The 21851-nt window shown below is 47.8% G+C and overlaps 1 long non-coding RNA gene across 1 annotated transcript in view; it reads left to right on the top strand.

The window, feature by feature from the left end:
• LOC149868404 (uncharacterized) overlaps positions 1–21851 on the top strand; it is a 359260-nt gene that overhangs the window by 263945 nt on the left and 73464 nt on the right. The window contains exons 5-6 of the long non-coding RNA XR_016441244.1: positions 15336–15460; positions 18495–18591. This is a non-coding gene — a long non-coding RNA (uncharacterized LOC149868404). The remainder of the gene's footprint in view (positions 1–15335; positions 15461–18494; positions 18592–21851) is intronic.

Genomic DNA, 21851 nt, shown 5'->3' with positions numbered 1-21851 from the left:
CTGTGGGGAGCGTGGCTGCCTCCTTTCACTACAGAGTAGAACAGAGACCCAGGACACCCAGTGATATTTAACTATGTACAGATTTAATGATACAAAATAATATAAAACTTATAGCCATAAAATTACATACATATATCCATAGGCATATATACACACATACTTACATAGGTTATTTACAAATTTAGGTTTGCACAGGCAATAGGTCTTTTCAACCCTAAACTCAGGCACAGGCCTATCCCCTGTGGCCTTCTGATTAGACTGCAGTCTCTGCCCCAGTAGCTCAGCTCCTGCCTTGTGCAGGGTTGGGGATCCACGCCGCCGTGTGCAACTGCACAACTTGTCAGCTCTGTGCACCAATCCGTACGCTGATGGCTCAGCTCCTGCCTCGTGCAGTGTTGGGGACCCATGCTGCCTCATGCAGCCATTTGGGTCCCTTCCAGCTCTACCAGCCCCACGCACTCATTCGTGCACCATGGGACCTCTACCACTTGTAGAGTCGGGGACCTGTTTGCCTCATGCAGCTGCCGAGGTCCTGTCCATTCCTGGATCTCACCAGCCCTGTGCCCCAATCCATGCATTGAGGTCTCCTGCCTCATGGAGGGTTGGAGACCTACACTGTCTCATGCAGCTGCTGAGAGCCCATCAACTCCTGGACCCTCCATGCACCGATCTGTGCATTAACACCATGGCTCCCTCTGTGGTGGGGCTGGGGATGCAGCCACTTGCTGCTTCCTGCTAGGCAGCAGTGTCTTCTGGGCACTTCTGGGGCAACGGCTCTGCCCCGCTGGTCAGCTCTTCCAGCTCTTCACAAGCTCCTGTCTTCATCATCCCTTGCTGACAGCTGCCTGTGTGTTGGGCACATGGGCTTTTATCCCTTCTGGAGGTTCCACCCCCCGATTGAAAATGGACGAATAGGAAAGCCTGAGGGGTTAGTTCCCCCACAGGTCCTCTTCTTCACCCTTCCCCTGGGTCAAGGTGAGGCAAGCTCACCTCCTGCCTCCTCCTGATTGGTGGAAATGCTCCACCAATTGGCCTAAGCCATTTTGAGCACAAGTTAATAATCCAGGCTGCTAGTGAGCTCACTGGCCAGCCTGCCACACATAGAAGAATGCTAGTGGAATTTGCTGATGACACAAACTTGGGAGGCATCCACAAAGAAGGATGAGAATACAACGAAGAAAGCAGTAGGTGGTTTGGAGAGCTGAAGTCACAGAAATGAGGTCAAATGTAATAGTATGAACTTCAGAGCCATTCTCAGAGGGATGTGACTGTACAAGGTAATCACAGGATGGTTATAAGCCTCTAATGTAATGCTATGAAAAAGACAGCTGTGATCCTGAGATGTATCAGACAAGGTATTTCCCACAGAGAGAGAGAGAGTGCGAGGGAGAGAGAAGTATTAGCACCACTGTAAAAGTCACTTGTGTGACCTTCTTTGGAGTGCTGTGAACAATTTTCTCAGCCATGTGCAAGAAATATGAATTCAAACTGGATGAGGTATACAGAAAAGCTACTAGCATGATTGGGGAGGGAAATGAAAAATATGAAAGGGGAGGGGGAATGTAAGACCTTGACTTCTTTAATCTAGCAAAACAAACTCTGAGTTGGGATATAACCCCCCTCTGTAAATAAGAAGCCATAAACACCAGGAAGGGAGAATGACTATTCATGCTAAAGGACAATGTGGGTGCAAGAAGAAATGGGAATAATTTGGGTGGGAAATGAAAAGATTTCTAAGAATCAGAGCAGTCTTCAACTGTGAGTAGTGAGGGTAAAGGTAATTGTAAAAGCTCTTTATGAAAGGAATTATTTGATGCAGTTGCCTTCAATAATGGGGGAGTGAACTTCACACAGGGGGTCCCTTTTAATCTTATATTTTTAAAAGTTTGATTAACTCTAAAATAAGTGGATGGTTTATGACTAACTCAGTGAAAAAGTCCAGGGAAACTTTTGTATGGGCTGGGTTAGGGGTAGTCACACCTGAGATATTCAAATTGGCTATATACATTCAGGTGCATGGTACTCAAGTATATATAGCAATGGTATGAGACTATTCTTAGCAGATGGATGACAGTTTCCAGATGTGTTTGTGTTTTGGGCTGCATCAATAGAAGCATTTGGTGCAAGACATGGAATATGAAAGTGCCTCTACACTCGGCTCTGATTGGGCCTCATCTGGAGTACTGTGTACATTTTAAAAAGGGTGGAAAGTTAGAGAGGGTTCAGGAGTGGTCAACAAAGATGGTCAAGGGCTTGGATGGCAAGTCGTATGAGAAGAGGCTGAAGGAGCTAGGCATGTTTAGCTTGCAGAAAAGGAACTTAAGAGGGGACATGATGGAAGTCTTCAAATACTTGAAGGGATGCCATAAAGAAGAGAGAAAACACATTTTCCTTCTTGTTGCAGAGAGCAGAATGCAGACCAATGGCTTGAAGTTGCAGCAAAGTAAATTTAGATTGGATATACCAAAAAACTTCTTTACTATGAGAATAGTGATGAAGTAGAATAGACTGCTTAGGGAAAGTGTGGACTCTCCATCACCAGACCTGTTCAACAAGAGTTTGGGTAGCTACCGGTCATGTATGATCTAGGAATAGCTATGCTTATGTTCTTCTATTGGTTTTTCCCATGTGTCATGGAGTCACAGAGGTGCTCCGTGATTGAGAGGGTGATTGGCAGAGCTGTCAATCACCCAGGCAGCTCAGGTGCCTGGTTGCTAGGACAACCAGGTGGTCACATGGCCGGAAGAGGGCAGGGCCTGGCCTTTATAACCAGCGTAGGCCAGAGCCTGAGACACAGTTCCCTTCTGGCTGCCGCAGGAGCAGGAGCTCTGCGGCTCGAGCTGAGTGGCCTGAGTGAGTGCTTGCTGCTTTGCCCCACTAACAGGCCGTGATGATGCAGGGAACAAGATCGCCCTGACTGGAGGTAGGATGGAAAGCCCTGGTGGGGCTTGGAGTTATTAGGCGTGTGGAGCCTTTGCTTATGTTATAGCCAGATGGCTTGAGTATTAAGTTACAGTTTATCCGGTGGACCGGGGAGGCTGTAGGGGAGCGAGGAGGCCTCAAGGGGAGCTTCCCCACAGCTTGGGGGTTCCCAGTGCCCAGTTGAGGCACAGTGCCAGGGGCACTAGTGTTGGTGCGGCTGGGCATTATATTGTGCCAGGGAGGTGCAGTGTGCGGGGTTACAGACCCCAGCCCATAAGGGCGGTGTTTAGCCCCGGAGCGGGGCAGGGACAGGGCGCCAGAGGCGCGGAAGTTAGCCCCGAGAGGGCAAGGCCCCGGAGCGGGGCAGAGACAGGGCGCCGGGGGCGCGGAGTCAGCCCCGAGAGGGCAAGGCCCAAGAGTGGGGCAGAGACAGGGCGTGGGGCGCGTGGCGTGTCGGCCCCGGAGGGGGGAAGCCCAAAGGGGCAACGCGCAGGGAGCGCGGTAGCGGCCCCTGAGGGGCAAGGCCCCAGAGAGGGGCCGAATAGCCAGGCCTAGCTAGCCACCCGAGGGCGCCGAGACTAGGGCGGCGATAGCACCGGCCCAAGGGCGCCGAGGCTAGGGCGGCGATAGAGCTAAGGCAAGCGCGCCAGGCGAGAGAGAGCCGGCCCGAGAGCGCCGAGACTCGGGCGGCGAGAGAGAGCCGGCCCGAGGGCGCCGAGATTAGGGCGGCGATAGAGCTAAGGCTAGAACCCGGCCCAAGGGCGCCGAGGCTAGGGCAGCGAGAGCGCTCCAGACTCAGGCAAAGCCGGCGATTAGCCAGGCGCCGGCTAGAACCCGGCCCAGAGGGGGCCGGTAGTGAGCGGCGCTGGTGGAGCCGACCCAGGAGGCTTCAGCAAGTAGCTGGGCGCCAGCGTGATAGGCCCAGGGCGTGGGGAACGGGCCAGAGATTGGGGCCCGACCCAAGGAGGCGCCAGGTGGGCGAAGAGCCCCGGTGCCCGAGAGTGAGAACAAGGGCACCCGAGGGGCGAGGGACCATACAAGCGTCCCCCGGAATAGCTGCGAGGCTTGGGGCGTGCTAAGGGGGAGGCTTGGAGGCACGCATGGCCCTTAAGGCAGGACGCTTATCAAATACCCGTCTGGAATAGGGACGAACAACTAGACAGTCCATTAGGGAAACTGGCAGCCTCCACATTATATCTTTTACCATCAAAGTCGTGGCGGGCGAGGTTCTGAGGGTGCTACGTCACCCTAAAGTGATGGTAGGCGGCGCTAGGGGGTTCACGGCCGCCCCTAGCCGCCGCTCCCTCACACCATGTTTCTGGGCTTTCATAGTTTCATAGTTGGTAGGGTCAGAAGGGACCTGAGCAGATCATCAAGTCCGACCCCATGGCAGGAAAAAGTACTGGGGTCAAACGACCCCAGCAAGATGTTCATCTAGCCTCCTCTTAAAAACCCCAGGGTAGGAGCCAGAACCACTTCACTTGGAAGTTGGTTCCAGATCCTAGCTGCCCTGACAGTGAAGTAGCGCCTCCTGATGTCTAGTCTGAATCTACCCTCTGCCAGCTTGTGACCATTATTTCTAGTCACTCCTGGTAGTGCTTGGGAGAACAGGGACTCTCTCAATGCCTGCTGGTCCCCTCTGACTAGTTTGTAACAGGCCACTAGATCCCCTCTCAGCCTTCTCTTGTGGAGGCTGAACAGGTTCAGGTCCCATAGCCTCTCCTCATAGGGCCTGCCCTGCTGCTCCCTGATCATGTGAGTGGCCCTCCTCTGGATCCTCTCCATGTTGTCCACATCGCTCTTGAAGTGCGGCGGCCAGAACTGGATGCAGTACTTCAGCTGCGGCCTGACCAGCGTTGCATAGATGGGGAGGATCACCTCCTTGGACCCGCTTGAGATGCATCTGTGGATGCATGACAAGGTATGACTGGCCTTCCTGACTGCGTCCTCACACTGCCAGCCCAAGTTCATTTTGGCATCAGTAATTATTCCAAGATCCTTTTCTGCCTCTGCACTGATGAGAAGGGAGTTCCTCAGCCTGTAGTTATGCTGCTGGTTCTTCCTCCCCAGGTGCAGCACCTTGCACTTGTCAGTGTTGAATCCCATCCTATTCTCGTCCGCCCACCCCTGTAACCTGTCTAGGTCCAGTTGCAGCCTATTCCTCCCTTCTAGTGTGCCCACATCCCCCCACATCTTAGTGTTGTCAGCAAATTTTTACCCCCTCATCCAAGTCACTGATGAAGATGTTGAACAGTGCGGGCCTGAGGACTGAGCCCTGAGGGACCCTACTGCCCACATCTCTCCAGGTCAAAAATGACTCATCCACCACCATTCTCTGGGTGTTGCCCTCCAGCCAGTTAGCGACCCATTTGACTGTGTAGGTGCTGACACCACAGTCCCCTAGTTTTTTAATGAGAATTGGGTGAGAGACAATGTCAAAGGCCTTCCTAAAGTCCAGAAAGACTACGTCCACTGCAACCCCTGCATCTAAGGATTTTGTGACCTGGTCATAGAAGGCCACCAGGTTGGTGTGACAGGATCTGCCTCTAATGAACCCGTGTTGGTTGCCCCTAAGCATAACCTCCCCTGCTGACCCAGGATACGCGCCAGGATAATTCTCTCAAAAATCTTACCCAGGATCGAGGTAAGACTAACTGGCCTATAGTTCCTGGGTCCTCCTTCCTCCCCTTTTTGAAAATGGGAACCATGTTGGCCCTCTTACAGTCCTCTGGTACCACACCAGAGCCCCACGAATGCTGGTACAGCTGTGCCAGGAGTCCCCCAATGACCTATGCTAATTCCCTCAGCACTCTGGGGTGGAGATCGTCAGGACCAGCTGATTTAAATATGTTCAGTCCCTCCACAAGTTCCCTGACTAGATCCTCACTGACCCTAGGCCTGGGTGCACCTCCCCTGGGGCCTGACGGGGTCCCAGTGGGAGGGCTGATCTGATCCCTGCTCAGGAAAATGGAGGCAAAGAAATTGTTAAATAGGTTAGCTTTTTTGTCTGGTGTGACAACCAGATTTCCTATTGTGTCTTGCAGGGGTCCCACAGTACCCGGTACCTTCTTTTTGCCCCCTATGTATTAAAAAAAGACTTCTTGTTGTCCTTGATCCGGGTAGCTAATCCCAGTTCCATCTCAGCCTTGGCTTTTCTGACCGCTCCCCTGCAGCCCCAAGCAACTGAGGTATAGTCCTCCCTGGTAATGGCCCCTCCCTTCCATTGGGTGTGTGCCTCCCTTTTAGCTAGGAGACATTCCTGGATGCTTTTGGTGAGCCATGGGGGCTTTTGTGCTTGGAGGATTGTCTGCTTAAGGAACGACCACTCTTCTTGGACACCTGACTCCCCTCCCCTCCGGGACCTCAGTGCCTCCCTGACTATTCTCCTTACCTCATTGAAGTCCGCCCTCCTGAAGTCCAGGGCTGCTGCCTTGCTGCAGGCCTTTGCCACCTTGTGCTGGATGGTGAATTCCAGCAGGCAGTTGGGAATAATGACCTTTATGAATATTGCTCCTTGTCAGTCCCAGATTCCAGGGTCAGTTCCAAACTGGTTGAGAAACTTGCGACCCAGAGTTGGGTATCTAGTATACTTCCCTTATTTGTAAGGATATAAGTTTGGTGGACATTTTAGACAGAGACACTGGAAGACTGCCCACAGACTACTTCTTGTAGAAACCTAGGAAGGCACTTCTGCTCTGCCACTTAGAAACTGCTGTTTGGGGTTTCCCTTGAAGGCTTGTTGCCAGACACCCACTGTATCTATACCACTCAGTGCTGGTAGCTTGTTATATTGAGACCAGTTGCTCCCACTGTATGCATCCTGCTTCCTGAACCAGAATTGCTTCTGAGAGGGAGAGAGCACACTGGCACTTGCTCAACATCACACTAGACAGGACCAGGATTTGAATTATGGGGGAGCTCAGGGGGGCTGAGCCCCCCCATAAGACAAGAGCTCCCCTGTAAGATTTAAAAATCATAACTTGGGGAGGTCTCTGATTTTATTGGGCCTTTGTGATGAGCAGCCCAGTTTTTTTTGCTGACCCCCCCAGAGAGTCAAATTGTAACTCAAACCCTGGACCGGACTACATTTCTTCCAGTTTAGGTGGTGGTATATGTCAATTGTTTCAGTAGAGAACTGTCTTGTGCCATTTCTAAGCATACCCATAATTATTTCATTCTGCCTCAAATTCTGAGCTTGACCTGGGGAAACTTCCTAGCTCAGAGCTCCTCGTCTAGGGATGTAGGGACTCCAAAAGTAGGAGTCCCTACATCCTTATTTTGTGCAGCAGCTGCAACACAAAATGTCATCAAGAAGGGTTTATCTGCCTGGATACAGACAACTTTATCCTATAAGATTCTCTTAGAAAGTGCTTATGTATGTTGGGAGTTTCCAACCTGAATGTTTGTATAGTGGTAATTCATAGTAGATATCTAGATTGCTGTCTAAAACCTAGTTAATTTCAGTAATTAGCTATAACATTGTGGAGGAGCAAAATAAATATTTACTAAAAGAGAATCATGTGTATACTTTAAGCAGCTTTTCAAAACAGCTTTTGGAAATACCTGCCAGTGTTTCAATATCTCCAATTCAGTGAGTGGGGCTATTTTCTCTGTGGAGGCTGCCATTGTAACAGTCCTGCACAGTAGGGAGGCAGTTTGATGAAAGCCTAACTGTAAAAGTCTGCCAGGCTGTTTGTAAAGCACTGGAAAATTTCAAGACAAAGATTTATTTACCTTCCCCTCCCTCCCCCTCCCCCCCCCCAGTATTTATGGAAAAGCTCTTTGCCTTACAAGGAAATCTCATCAAATACATTGTTGATCATTAAACTGATGCTAAAAGCAGCACATGCTTAGTCATAGAAATCAACTATGAAGTTGATTAAAAGCAGTCAACATTGAGCATGACTATACAACACTTATCTCACATTGGGCAAACATGCTGATGGGAATCTACCACAAAGTTAGGTTAGTGCACACTGAGCATAGTCCCCCTCAGTACCAAATCTTTTTTCAAGTCATAATGAGCCACTGAGCTAGTGATATAGATTTTGACTTCCTCTTCACTCCCACAGTTGAGCTATACCTTTCTTTCCCTTTTCCAATGATTACTATTTCTTCACAAGTCCTAAATGTCTGGCAAACATCACCAAGATGATGACAAACAGCAGCAAAATGAGCCCCAAATAGTTCACCCCTAGCCCTCACCTTCTGGTGGGTTGCGTTCCATTGGAGGTTGTCGTGGGGTGCAAGCCCCGAGGAGGAGAGGCCCCGGTGTGAGGGGGCAGTGCGAGAAGCCCCGGTGTGAGGAGGCAGTGCGAGGTGAAGCCCAGTGAGGGGAAAATGGAGGCTCAGCCAGAGATAGTGAGAGCTGAGTCCCGACCCCGATAAGTCCTTCACCGTTGGGAGGCAGAGTTTGGGCCAAAAATAACATCCATGGTAGCACCACGACCTGCTGCTTGGGGGGTAGTGAGAGTCCCCTGTGAGACCCTGAGGCACCATTCGTGGTCCCCACATCCGTAAAGGAGGACACAGAGAGGGGGACCCCAGGAAAAGAGTACGGGTCATACAGTGAGGCCTGCCAGAGCTTCCTCTGACTGGCCCAGGCGGGGGCCAGGATCAGGAGGGTCAGAAGGGCAAGGAGGCCCACCAAGAGGGATGCCTAAGAGCCAGAGGCCTGGGGTCTTGACTGGCCTGGGGTGGGCCAGGGCTAGAGGAGCTGAAGGTCCCTGTGAGGGGACCACACCCAGAAGGGGAACAGGTGGCAGGGAGAGATGGCCCAGTATGACGGCAGCAGTGTCCGCCTGAAGGGAGGAACCCAGGTGGGATCCTACAGTAGGATTCTAGGGACCATCGTGTGGGACTGGCACATGTGGAAACATCATGAGATCATCTGTGAAGCTTGGGCTGCGGTGTAGGGGAGGAATGGAGCCACAGATAGTGCTCCTTAGCAGCGGGGCAGAAAATGGACAGCCTCCCGTTTAAATTACATCTATTAATTAATTATTAAGATCAAAGCGTGGTAGGTGAGAAAGTGGGTGGTTAGCCCAAGAACAGGTGGGCGGGCTGTGTGGAGATCGGCCCCGAGCAGGCCCCCTGTTACAGACCTATATGGTAAATCATAAGCCTTTTGGCTTTGGCTTTGGAATAGTATCATGCATGGTTTGTACTATATATAAAGTAGGTACAAAAGTACTGCTTAAAAGTATGCTAACATTTGCAGCATGTTCAAAAACGTAATATGCCTCAATCCTAGATAAACTAAGCCTATGGGTACTGTGTGCAAATTACTACAGGCATCAAAGTAAGTGTTTTCAATTTTGCCCCTCACTTCTGTGTGCAGGAGAGCAGATTTTGACAGTAAGGAGTGGGGGAGAGGGCTGCAGGGGGAACAAGTTGGGGGGGGAGGGATGACAAGGGAGCAGCCTGACCACACAGATTTATTTTCTCTGCTGTACCAGTGGGAAAAGAACAAATTCAAGGCCAGCTTTCAATAATTAGATTCTATACCTGGAAAATTATAACAACTTTGTAAATTTTTCATATATATAGAATCTAATTATTGGGGGGTTGTACATTCTGGGATGTCTTATATTTGAGTAAATACAGTAATCAACCCCTCTTCCCCTCCTCCTCCTCCCAAAGCAAAACCTTGTGGAAAACATACTTTCTTGGGGATGGATGGAGAGCCTAGAATTTTTATTCAAAGCATACAATTGCCTGGGAAGCTCAGGAGACTTCCTCCTGAGGTCCCTTCTATGATTAATTTCCACTGAACTCCCTTGCTCTCTCCCCCCACTCCCCTCAAAGATTGGGCAAAATCTAGGAATTTATTTATCAGATTAAACTGTTGAACTCTTTATGGCACAAGTTACTGAGTGTTCCTGCTACACCATAGGCGCTGTCATGGCAAAATAAGACCTGTACAGAATCCTTGATCACCATTTTCTAGTGCTGTAATGGGCAGTCTGGCCAAACTAAGAACATTGACAAAGGCTGTAAAAGGGATCTGTAAAAGGGTCATGATTAGTTTCATTTCTTTAGTGCTTTATTAGTCTACTACACCATGCCAAATGTCTCATTACTGACATTTCTTTGTAGCTGGCATTACTGCTTATCAGAGAAGACAGCTTAGCTACACATACCAAGTTTGAAGAGAGCCTGTGGCAACTACAGTACTCATTTGTGGCCTAGGATCTTGTATAGTTGGGAGAGGACTGGGAATAAAGTGCAGTCCTTAGGAAGAGGAAATAAACTAGATTTTTAAGCCTAGTTTGTGTCACTTTTTATTGACTGACTTGCCAAGGTTGTCTCCAAACCTTTAACTGCATGTATGTGAACATGTGCGAATGCATGAGAGCACACATATGTCCACACCTCTTTCCATGTTTAGGTCCCTCAGACTGGAGGACATTGATTATGCAGAGCCACAATGACTGGCTTTGCCAACACTCAAAATAGCATACTAATTCTGACAAGCAGGGACTAAGAGCCTTGATTCATAGATTCATAGATATTAGGGTTGGAAGGGACCTCAGCAGATCATCGAGTCTGACCCCCTGCCTCAGGCAGGAAAGAGCGCTGGGTTCAGATGACCCCAGCCATATGTTTGTCCAGTCTTCTCTTAAAGAGCCTCAAGGTAGGGGAGAGCACCACCTCCCTTGGAAGTCCATTCCAGATTCTGGCAACCCTTACCATAAAGGAGTTCTTCCTGATGTCTAACATGAATCTGCTTTCTGTCAGTTTGTGGCCATTATTTCTAGTTACTCCAAGGGGTGTCCTGGTAAACAGAGAATCTTCTATCCCTTGCTGTCCCCCATGATGAGTTTGTAGACGGCCATAAGTTCCCCCCTCAGTCTTCTCTTGTGGAGGCTGAAAAAATTCAAGTCCCTCAGTCTCTCCTTGTAGGGCTTACCTGCAGGTCCCTAACCATATGAATGGCCCTCCTCTGGACCCTCTCAAAGTTATCTACATCCCTCTTGAAGTGTGGCACCCAAAACTGGATGCAGTACTTCAGCTGTGGCCTCATCAGAGCTGCATAGAGGAGGAGTATCATCTCTCTGGACATGTTTGTGATGCACCTGCTAATGCATGATAAAGTGCAGTTAGCTTTACTCATCACTTCATCACATTGACGACTCCTGTTAATCTTGGAGTCAACTATGACTCCGAGATCCCTTTCTGCTGCAGTGCTGCTGAGAGGGTCAGCCCCCAACCTGTAAGTGTGCTGGTGATTCCTTCTCCCTAGATGCAGCCCTTTGCATGTATCCTTGTTGAATTGCATCCTGTTCGGTTCTACCCACTTCTCCAACCTGTCCAGATCCACGTGGACCCTGCCAACTAGTGTGTTAACTTTGCTCTATAATTTGGTGTCATCCACAAATTTGGACAGAGCATTTTCCATGCCCTCATCCAAGTCACTAATGAAGACATTGAACAACACTGCTTCAAGGACTGAACTTTGGGGAACTCCACTGCTCATATCTTTTCAGGTCAGTGCTGACCTGCCCACCAGCACTCTCTGGGTGCATCCCATTAGCCACTTTGCCATCCACCTGACTGTGTAATCATTTACACCACAGCTGCTCAGTTTATCTATGAGAATAGGATGAGATACCATATCGAAGGCCTTCTTAAAATCCAGGTAGATGGCATCTACCTCATCCCCTGCATCTAAGCATTTTGTGACCTGATCATAACAAGAAATAAGGTTAGATTCTCTTGATTTAAAACCAAATGTGATGCCCTCAGTTGGTGCTGTGGGTATCTCCCTGCTCCCTGGGTCGGGCCCCCAACTCATTTGCCATGACTTGATGGAACTTATAACAAAAAGGAGGGGTTCACTCGTGTTCTCATCCATGGCCTGGAGATGGGGTTACTCACAGACTCGTCGTAGTTGGTCCTGGGGCTCCGCCTCTGCTACACCCCATCCACTCACCAACTGGCAGCACCATTGAGCTGCTGTGCCAGCTCCTGGCCCAGCTTCTTCTATCCAGAAGATGGATCTCTAACTCTTAGGCCTCCACTTGAAGTACAGGCTTGCAACTGCAGCCTGCCCCTCACTCCTGTTCCTTATCCTGGCTCTGCCCCAGTGCTGGGCCTGCATCTGCGGGTCCCACTGCAGGCACACGCTGAATATGCCTGGCCTGGGCTCTAGGGGCAGTAGGTGACCCTGAGTCCCTTCCCATGAAATTTTAGGCAGGGACGCCTCATCTGGCTCCCAACTGCTGCCCCCACACATTCTTGATGGGGCAGCATCATGTTGGGGCTCAGCTTGGCTGGGTCACTTCTTAGTGAGCTCGATGTCTCGCTGCCTGCCTTCTCCCCTGCACCCAGCTTCTGCCAGGGTGTGGCCAGGCACTGTTAGTGTCTGCCACTTCAAGTGCTGAGCCAAACAGCCAGCAGGTGCTTGTTTATGGCAGCCATTTTAGAACTCTGGATGCCTATCTAAACTGAGCAGTTCGTTGCTGGCAGGCCAGGCAGAAACATTGCCTGGCTGAAAGGCTATATGAAACATCTTGAAGGTAAGGGCAAGAGCTTATGTGGATGGATAGGATGCTCTTGGGCCTGGGCATGACCTAAAACTGCACCCTGACAGGGATGGGTGGCCTGGTGGGTCTCCTAGTAGTGTGGGAACCCCCAGGAAATACTAGGTCAGTCCTCACCCCAGTAAAGGTAGGTTGGGGTGCCTTAACTCCTAGCCCCCACAACATTGTGGGTAAAAGGGGGCCAGGCACAGCTATGGCTACCTGAGTCCCACCAGGGAGGGAAGCCCCATGGCCCCAGTGAGGGGACGGACATGTGGAGCCCCAGTGAGGGTGTGGTCCCAGTGAGGGGGAAACCAGAGGGCTGGGAGCCCAGTATGTGTGTGTGAGTGTATAGAGTTGCCCTGGGAGGGGCCAGGGCAAGCTTGGCCCCGGTCAGGTAATTGGCTGGCCACTACCCTGGTGAGGGTCATGAGAGAGACCCAAAAGACGGTACATCTACCATGCAGGGTATAAGCTAGATAAAGCTTATGGCTGAAGGGGCCCTCTCAGAGAGGAAGCAAGGTGGTACAAGTTGTTGATGTGTGGAAGAGACCTAGTGAGAGGGGGTGGAGTGTGAGAGGCTCTTATAAATGTGTGTGTGTCTGAGGCCTGACAATGAGGGCTAGGCTTGGTCCAGCTGTAAGCCAGGAGTATTATGTCACCTGGATGCCTAGCTTGATTGACAGCCGCTTGAAAAGCCAGCACAATGTCGGCTCATGTGGTTCCCTCCCATTCTTGGTCTGCCTCTCAGATAAGTTTTCTGTGGGGCTGGGATCCCTGAACCCTGTACCAGGAACGTTGGGGTCTGTCCCTGGCCCTTCCGGCCTCTGAGGGTGGCCCCTGCTGCCACAGCAGGAGTAAGGCAAAGATGAGAGAAAACAAAAACAAGAGGTAGATATTAATTGTTAATCCCATAATTGCTTGATTGAATTATCTCTTATATGTATTCTGTGTCTTGCATTGTCAGATGCTGCTTCTTAGCACTGCATGGCTTCATGTCTTTTTTTCTTTCCACCATTGAGATGTCAGTGCCATACTTACCAATGCACTGTGAATCCTACTCTGACAAATATGTAGATGTTATGAATAACTGTATCTCCCCATTTTAGCCATTCAAGAGCCTTTCCATATTTATTTTACTCATTGATAGCATACTGTAAACAGGTTCATGCTATAAGATGAGGGATATGTCCTGTCAGGGAAGATAAATGGTGGAATTCTTGTTTTCACTTTCCTAACAACTTCTGATCTACCATATTTCAGTCTGGATTACTGTTAGTTACAGCTACCTTTTTAAGAGCTTTCAAAATGTTGAAAGCTCATTGTACTAACTGGTTTTTCTATATCATAAAGCCACTAAGCTAGTTACCATGTAAAAGAAAATGATATTGGTTTGACATAATTTATTCTTGAGCATCCATGTCGGATAGTTTTTTAATTGCTTTGTTTCTTGTAAGTGCTTATTCATTAATTGTTATTGTGTCTTCCTGAATATTGAAATGATCTTAACTAGTGTGATTCCCCAAGTCCTCCTAGATTTGCTCTAGTCCTCCTAGTCTTTCTCTGGAATGTCTCCCACCCTGTCAGTCACTACTAGTGCAGAGGTTACTTAGGGAACTATCCAAAGTACTTTTGGGTGATTTTAATCATAATGTACCACAATATTGTTTAATCTGTTCTCGCTGTGGTTTGGTCTGTGGTTCTATCATGTTGTTAAAAGTAATTGCATTAAGTATCTGACCACAATTATTCTTTTTGTGTCAGTCTTCTCAAAGTCGTCTTTATTTACCCATAATTTATCTACTCAATTAAATAATAGAACTAGTCTTTCCTATTTACTTCCTCAGAATTTTAATGTATTTTTAAAGACTCTTTTCTGGTTGTTTTTTTGTTTCTTGCTAATTGTAAACAATTTTGCACCTTAAGCTGTCTGCTTTTATTCCTAAATGGTTGCACTACCCATTGATTTTTTTCCTCAATGGTGTCCTTGTTTCCGTATTTGTATGATATTTCCTGTTTTTTCAGGCTTTGAGGTAGACCTATTAGTTTTTTACTATGCTTCCTGTCTTTCCTCTATATTAAGATATTTTGCCATTGTGCCTTTTATTATCATCTCTGTCTCTGGCAGCTTTCCTTCACTTCTTCCAATTTCTTACTTCTTCCCTCTCTTCTACAAGTTTCTTTGTAAGAAACCCTAAGTAGGTATTTCCCAAGGACTGTGTGTGTGTTTTTTAATGTTTAAAATTTTAATGCATTATCCATATTCTGCTCTTCTGGCTCATTCTCTTCCTTAGAAAAATGAACTCTATTGTTTCATGGTAATTTTAACACAAATTGCCTTCTAGCTTTTAGATCCTCAGTACATTTCTCCCTATTAATCATAACCAAATCTAAATAGCAACTTCACTAGTAAATTTCTCCAACTTGTAAAAAAAAAAGTTAATTAATTTTGTGGAACGTACTGGGAAGGGCTTTGTCCTGCCATATTGCTTTTCCAACAGTTTGTTTGCCATTACCACTAGACCTATTCTTTGTATACTCCTGTTGATTATTCCAAAATAAATAAATAAATAAAGTTTCCTTCTCTTCCTCCTGCTGCTCCTGAGTACATCTTCAATACTAATTCCCTACAATGGTTTTGCCCCATTTGTCTCTATCCACAAACATTCAACAAGTTATCTTTTCACCTCTTCCTAGACTTTTACTCAGTTATAAATATACAATGTAAGTTCTTTCTTCCTTGCCTTCTCTTCTTGAACTAGCTATACCTTTATATTCTAATATTCTAATCCCACAATTTATCCTACCAAGTCTCAAATATACTTAAATAGAAATAATTATCTGGAATTAAGATTACCTGACACTGGATGCCATTCTTATTTCTCACAGACACAGTCTTTGCTATTGGAGTCTTTCAACAAGTGACCTGAGTTTAATCCCTCGTGAACCTCTTCATGAGAACATTGGCTGGTAGGAGACTCACCTGACACAGTAGTGTGGCAAAACAGACTAAGGTATGGAAAAATAAATACAAAATAATATCAATATTAAAGTAGCAGCTGATATAAGGAGAAGAGACAGTATGAAACTTAGATAAAAATAGAAAAAAATGCCGTAGGTCACCTGGTGAAATACTGAGAGTGACAGAAAAAGAAATAAGGAGAAACAAACATAAAAGAGCTCATTCTCTTTTCTCAGAACCAAACCTGTCAACAAAAGAGCAGAGGTATATTAGCTCCAAGAGCACTATCACCTTCTTGAACTAGCGCTCTGCTCCTGCCACCTTGCCCTTTTCTCCAATAAACCAATTATCATAGTGTGCATTTGTGTTTAAGCAAAAATTAAACAAAACCTCATAGGTTGCAGAATTTGAATCTGATCTAACAATTGTCTTCCTAAAAGTTTAATATCCATTTGAACTCTGTACCTAGCATGGGGCTACCCAAAAAAGTCTAGAAAATAGGCCCAATGCAGTATATATTCCAGAAGTGTCCTTCCCCTACCAGGTGGTTATCCCTCTGTCTTGTATTTTTGATTGGCTTCCCACACTGAGCAATCTTTTAGTGAGCAGAGAGGAAAGATTTTTCCTAACGATGGAAAGGGAATATCTTCTGATCCCACTGCAGCAACAGCAGCTGTGCTAAGCTCAAAAGCTTGCATCCCTTAAGGCTTAACTTATTAGCCAGGGAAACTTTGCAGGTTAGAAATTCCTTGGTAGCCTTATGCTATTTTATTTTGTTGTTTCCCAGTTGGAATACTGCACTGCATTCTGAATTGGGCCTATTTTCTAGACTTCTGCAGGTAATCCCTAGCAAAGTCCTGGGTCCAAACATATATTAAACTTTTAGGAAGTATACTATTCAATCAGATCCAAGTTCTGTGGTCCACGTGGCTTTGTTTTTTGCTTAGACACACACAGGTGCACGTGTGCATGCACATGGCTAGAACAAAATCGGGCAGCTAGAAGAAGACTATTCTAGTCCACCTCATTTTGTTTTGTTTTATTTTTTTCCCAGCTTTCCTTTTTCATGGACATTTAGTCAATTATATACTCTGGGTACGCTGCATTGAGGTCAGTTTCACACTGAGAGACTTAACATTTGTAAATCCACTGAAATTCTTGGCTAAAGGGCTCTATAAAAATATTCTAAAGATTTCAAATCAGATTCAGAATAGGAATACAACAGTGCTTTTAGTTTAGCAGTAATGCATGTATTATAAGAGCTATGACCACAGTAAACTTGTCTAGAATTAGTGTGAATGTCATGTGTTCCCATAGGAATCCCATTGAAATTCAGTTATAATTAATGTACCATTTCAAACGAAGTGTCAGTGAAAGGTCATACTTTCTAGTGCATGTTCTTTCACAACAATTAAGCAATTAATTACTGTTCTCTAACCTCCTGCTCAGCTAAATGCCATCCTGACCAAAAGACACTGTCTTTTATGCCATTACTCTTGTCGAATTATCTACTGGGGTTTTTTTTAATGAACTTTTTTTCATGACACAAAGATCGTATGTTAGAAGGACCTCATTGAAATTAACAAAAGCCAGAAAAGCAGTCTGCAAGCTTTATTTTTAATGGAACTTTGGCCTTAGCGTAAGTATAGCATGGGAGACAAACAACTGTAAATTACACAATTTAAGCCTCTGTGAGCCTGCAGAATGTTTTGCTGATTCTTCTTATGTACACTTTGCTATACCAAAAATTTTTTTTGCATAGATTAATTTTTCTTTAGCTTAGTATTGAGAAGATTTTATCTGTATTCCAGACAATAGTCTCTAGATGGGATGTGAATATTCATTAATTGATGCAGACAACTTTTTTTCATTTTAGCTGCGGGAACATTGAACACATGGCATGATCCAAATTCAAATAAACAGCCTGCTGGATCACAATGGACAGTTTTGATATACATATATTTTTTTCTTCCAAGCTGGAACCCTAGAGAAATGTAGATTCCTAGCCTACCATGTAGCTGATGTGGAAGCAAAACTTTCTTACAGCACACTACAGAACATTAAGCTGAAGAATATGCAAATCCCCCTGTGGGCAATGTGGCATATTGCTATGATGGAGCAGGACCAAGCTGCCAATAAAAGGAAAGCTACTGTAGTCACCAAACTGAAACAGAAGGCATTGGCCTTGAGAGAATATTGCTGAGCATAGAACAGCTGATCAATTGGAAAGCTGTTGATAAAGCAATAACCACAGCTCTTGAACTATTTATCCACTGAAGCAATTTTATGGCTTCTTAGCGCTTAATTATTTTAAATGACTAACGGACCTGATCTGTGGAGTAGATCTGAGATCACCAGACTGTGATATTCCTATAAAATATCTTGACACTCCTCATAATTTATGCTAAAAAAGAGGGGAAAATGCACTTTTTATGGAGACTGTATTCTCCTATAGGAAGAGGCTTAGGTTCACTTCTTTCCTCTAAGATACTTTAACCTAGGACATTTCTCTTGTCCATGTTATTTGCTATGATTTATACTGGGTATTTGTCTTCATTTGTAAGGATGAATTAATAACCTTTCCTGGAGGAGCTGTGTGCTTGTGGGATAGGGGGACCTAAACTACTAGGACCTAGCCCTGTGGAGCCCATGAGGCTATTAAACTATGGATGAGGAAGACTCTTTACAATAACAGCTATTGCAACCAGGCCCTTCCAGGATTTATAAGACCTGGCACACAGGGTCAAAATGGTTCCCCAGCACCTCTTTATCTTTCTTTTCAAGTGCTCCTTTTTATTACCCTGGTATTTAAATGTTTTCTTTCTCCACCTGGGTATTTGAATCATGCAAATTCAGTACTCTTATTCATACAGGCATCCACACAGTTGTGCACAGACACTCATTGTCATCAAGTTTAATGGTATGTTTTTGTCATAGCCAATGTGAGAAATAGGATACCTATATTATTGAGACCCTGACTTGATCTACACTACAGTGTTTTGCTGGTAGAACTGGGATTCTGCCAGCCAAGCTGTGTGTCTCCATTAATGGCTTTCCTGTAGTGACAAATGCACATTTTTCTGCAGCAACAAGGCCACTTCTGACTGAAGATGTCTTCTGACACCACCTGGCAGCCAGCTGAAGATGTATATAGACCTGCCTGCATCTTCTACTTTAAACAGCGTGAGTCCTGGACTAGTCATAATATTGATTACGCATACGTAGGATGGCTAGAGGTTAGAAGCCTCTGGAACATCTAAACTTCTGAACTTGATGATGCTATGACCTACTTAAGAAACTGAGGCATACAAGGTTATATAACAACACAGTGGAAAAATTATGTGTAGCAAAGTGGGGCTCCCTGCCTAGCCACAGTGCTAGGTTCCCCACTTGCCTTTGGGCACGCCAGCCACCTGACTCTCCTGCCATGCCTTGTTTTTAATTAATTAAGATATTAATTAAGGTGGGAGGCTGCCCATTCATGCCCTGATGCCAGGGGGCGCTATCTGTGGCTCCGTATCTCCCCTACATCACAGCTCATGCCTCACAGATGGCATCCAGCTGTTGATCCCAGCAGCCCCACACAGGGCCTCAGAATCCTCCAATCAGGACTCCTCTAAGATCCCTCCAGTCAGGTGGCATACTTTGCCTTCATTCATGCTGCCTAACTCCCTGCAACTATTTCCCCTCTTGGGTGTGGTCCCATCGGGACCTTTGGCCACACAGGCCCTGGCCTCACCTCCAAGGCCAGTCAGAACCCCAGGACCTCAGCTCTGGGTGTCCCTTGCGGTGGGCCCCTGTCCCTTTTGACCGTTCTGGCCCTGGCCCCAGCCTTGACCAGTCAAGGGTATTCTACATCAGGCCTCTGAGCCTCTAGCCCCACTTTCGCTCCTAGGGTCTGCCTTTTGGCCTTACAAGTGGGTGACCCACCCCGTTGTGGGAGCTGGGGTGACTCACACCACGACTGGTGTTCCAGGGTCTCACGGGGATTCTTGCTCCCCCCCTGGAGCAGCATGTCATTGTGCTCTCTCTATATAAACATACTGGGCTTTCAGCCCTCTGTTTTTTCTCCCCCTTCACTGGGTTTCCTCGTCTCTGCCCCTCACTGGGACTTTCACTCAGGGCTTCACCCCACACCCTTCACTCGGGGCCATGGGGCTTCCCTCCCTGGTGGGCTCAGGTGGCTGTAGCCATGCCTGGCCCCCCACTCTCCCTCCTCTGGGTCTCTTGGGGTCTTGCACCCCACAGGGCTCAGGTGGCCATAGCCATGCCTGGCCCCCACTCTCCCTACCTCCAGTGTTATGCAAACCTACCTGAAGGTGAGGGGGTTAAAGCTCCCTTTCTTACTTTTCACCAGGGTGATCACTGGCCTAGCATTTCCTGGGGGCTACCGTGCCACTGAGAGTCCCACCAGGCCACCCAGTCCTGGCAGGGTGCAGTTTTAGGTCATGCCCAGGACCAGGAGCCTCCAATACATCCTCTACAGCTCCTACCCTTACCTCCAGGACGATACATGAAGCCTTGCAGCCAAGTGATGTTGCTGCCTGCCCCACCAGCAGGGAACTGACCTGTTTATATAGGCAGCCAGGGATCTAAAATGGTTGCCACAATCAAGCACTTGCTGGCTGCTTGGCTCAGGTCTTAAAAAGTGGCAGGTACCAACAGTGCCCTGCCATATACCTCCCCCCTTAAAATGGTACCTGGGGGAGGGTTTCCCCTAATGTTTCTCCAAAGCAGGCTCCCCTCAGAGCCTGTAAGAGCCCTCAACATCTCCCCCCTTTGAATGAGATCTGGGGGGCTCAACTTGGCTGCCTTTGCTGCTGGGCTCTGCCCCAGCCTATGCCAGCCCCTGCCACATGGCAAGCACCCCAAAGGTGCTCTGCCACATTATGTTAATAAGTTTAGATGGTTATTGTGGCAGTGGGAAACTGCCACGGGGATCAGGGGAACTCGGGGTGAACCCCAGTGTTCCCAAACACTGTGGCAGCAGGAAATCACTGCAGGGCTTGGAGGCACCAGGGGCAAACCCCCAGCATTCCCAAATGCTGTGGCGGTGGGAAACTGCCACGGGACTTGCAGGCACCGGGGGTGAACCCTGGCATTCCTGAAAAAGAAAGCAGAGCCACCCATGCCATGGGAAACATACCTCCTGGTCAGATGGGGGCAGAGGGAAAGCCACACAAGCCCGCATTTTGCCAGTTCTTCAAGCGGCTGCTTCCCAGGCTGGGCAGCGGCCAGCTGACTACATCAGCTGGGGAAACCACAGCAGGAGATTTAAAAACCCTGCCAGAGGCTGGCAAGGGGAGGAGGGAGTCAAGCTGGGGACACACCAGGTGTGCCAAGACCTGGTATGCCAGGAGGAACAGTCCCAGAGCTGCTGCCCTGCAGCAGAGGAGTGGGGGCATTAGCTAGCACACATCTGGGGATGTGCTGTTCCCAGCCCCAAAGCATTAGAACTCTAAGGCAGCAATCCTCCTTGTGAGGACCACCTAATTACAGTGGTTCAGACCCTGAGGCCAGGGTCTGGAGCCTCAGGGCTGAAGCAAGATACTGGTGGCCAGCTACATTGCGGGTTCTCACACCGGACCCACTATTGTGGAGTGCATACCCTCCTGGGAGCATGAGCCCAAAGACTGGAGTGCCTGGCAAGTGGATGGGGTGTAGGGGAGGTGGAGCCCCGAGGACCAGTGTGACACACCTATGAGAACCTCACCTTCAGGTCAGCAAGGGAATTAACACCACTGAACCCTCTCCTTCTTTACATATTCCATCAAGTCATGGCAAGTGAGTTGGAGGGGACCCCGGCCATGGGGTGAGACTTTACTCACAGTGCCAACTCGGGGCATCACATTAATAATTCATAGATTTCATAGATTTAATAGACTTTAGGGCTGGAAGGGACCTCGGAAGATCATCACGTCCAGCTCCCCGCCCAAAGGGCAGGAAGTCAGCTGGGGTCATAGGATCCCAGCAAGATAAGCATCCAATTTGCTCTTGAAGGTGTTCGATGTAGGTGCTTGAACCACCTCTGATGACAGGCTATTCCAGACCTCAGGGGCTCAGACAGTAAAGAAATTCTTCTTTATGCCCAGCCTGAAATGGTCTCGCAGTAGTTTATGACCGTTCGACCTCGTCATCCCTTGGGGCGCTCTGGTGAACAAACATTTCTCCAGATCCTGGTGGTCACCCCGATGAACTTATAGGTGGCCATCGGATCACCCCCGAGCCTGTGCTTTTCCAGGCTAAAGAGCCCCATGGCTCTCAGCTTGTCATCATAAGGTCTGTTTTCCTGACCTCTGATCACGCGCGTGGCTCTTCTCTGGACTCTCTCAAGCTTCTCCACATCCTTTTTGAATGGTGGAGCCCAAAACTGGATGCAGTACTCCAGCTGTGGCCTCACTAAGGCCGAGTACAAGGGGAGAATGACGTCCCGGGATTTGCTT

This window comes from Crocodylus siamensis, chromosome 3 (assembly GCF_052110815.1).
Source record: "Crocodylus siamensis isolate JL-2025a chromosome 3, ASM5211081v1, whole genome shotgun sequence".
NCBI classification, from domain to species: domain Eukaryota; kingdom Metazoa; phylum Chordata; order Crocodylia; family Crocodylidae; genus Crocodylus; species Crocodylus siamensis.
The sequence above is the reverse complement of the archived record's forward strand: the minus strand, read 5'-3'. Positions and strand labels throughout refer to the sequence as shown.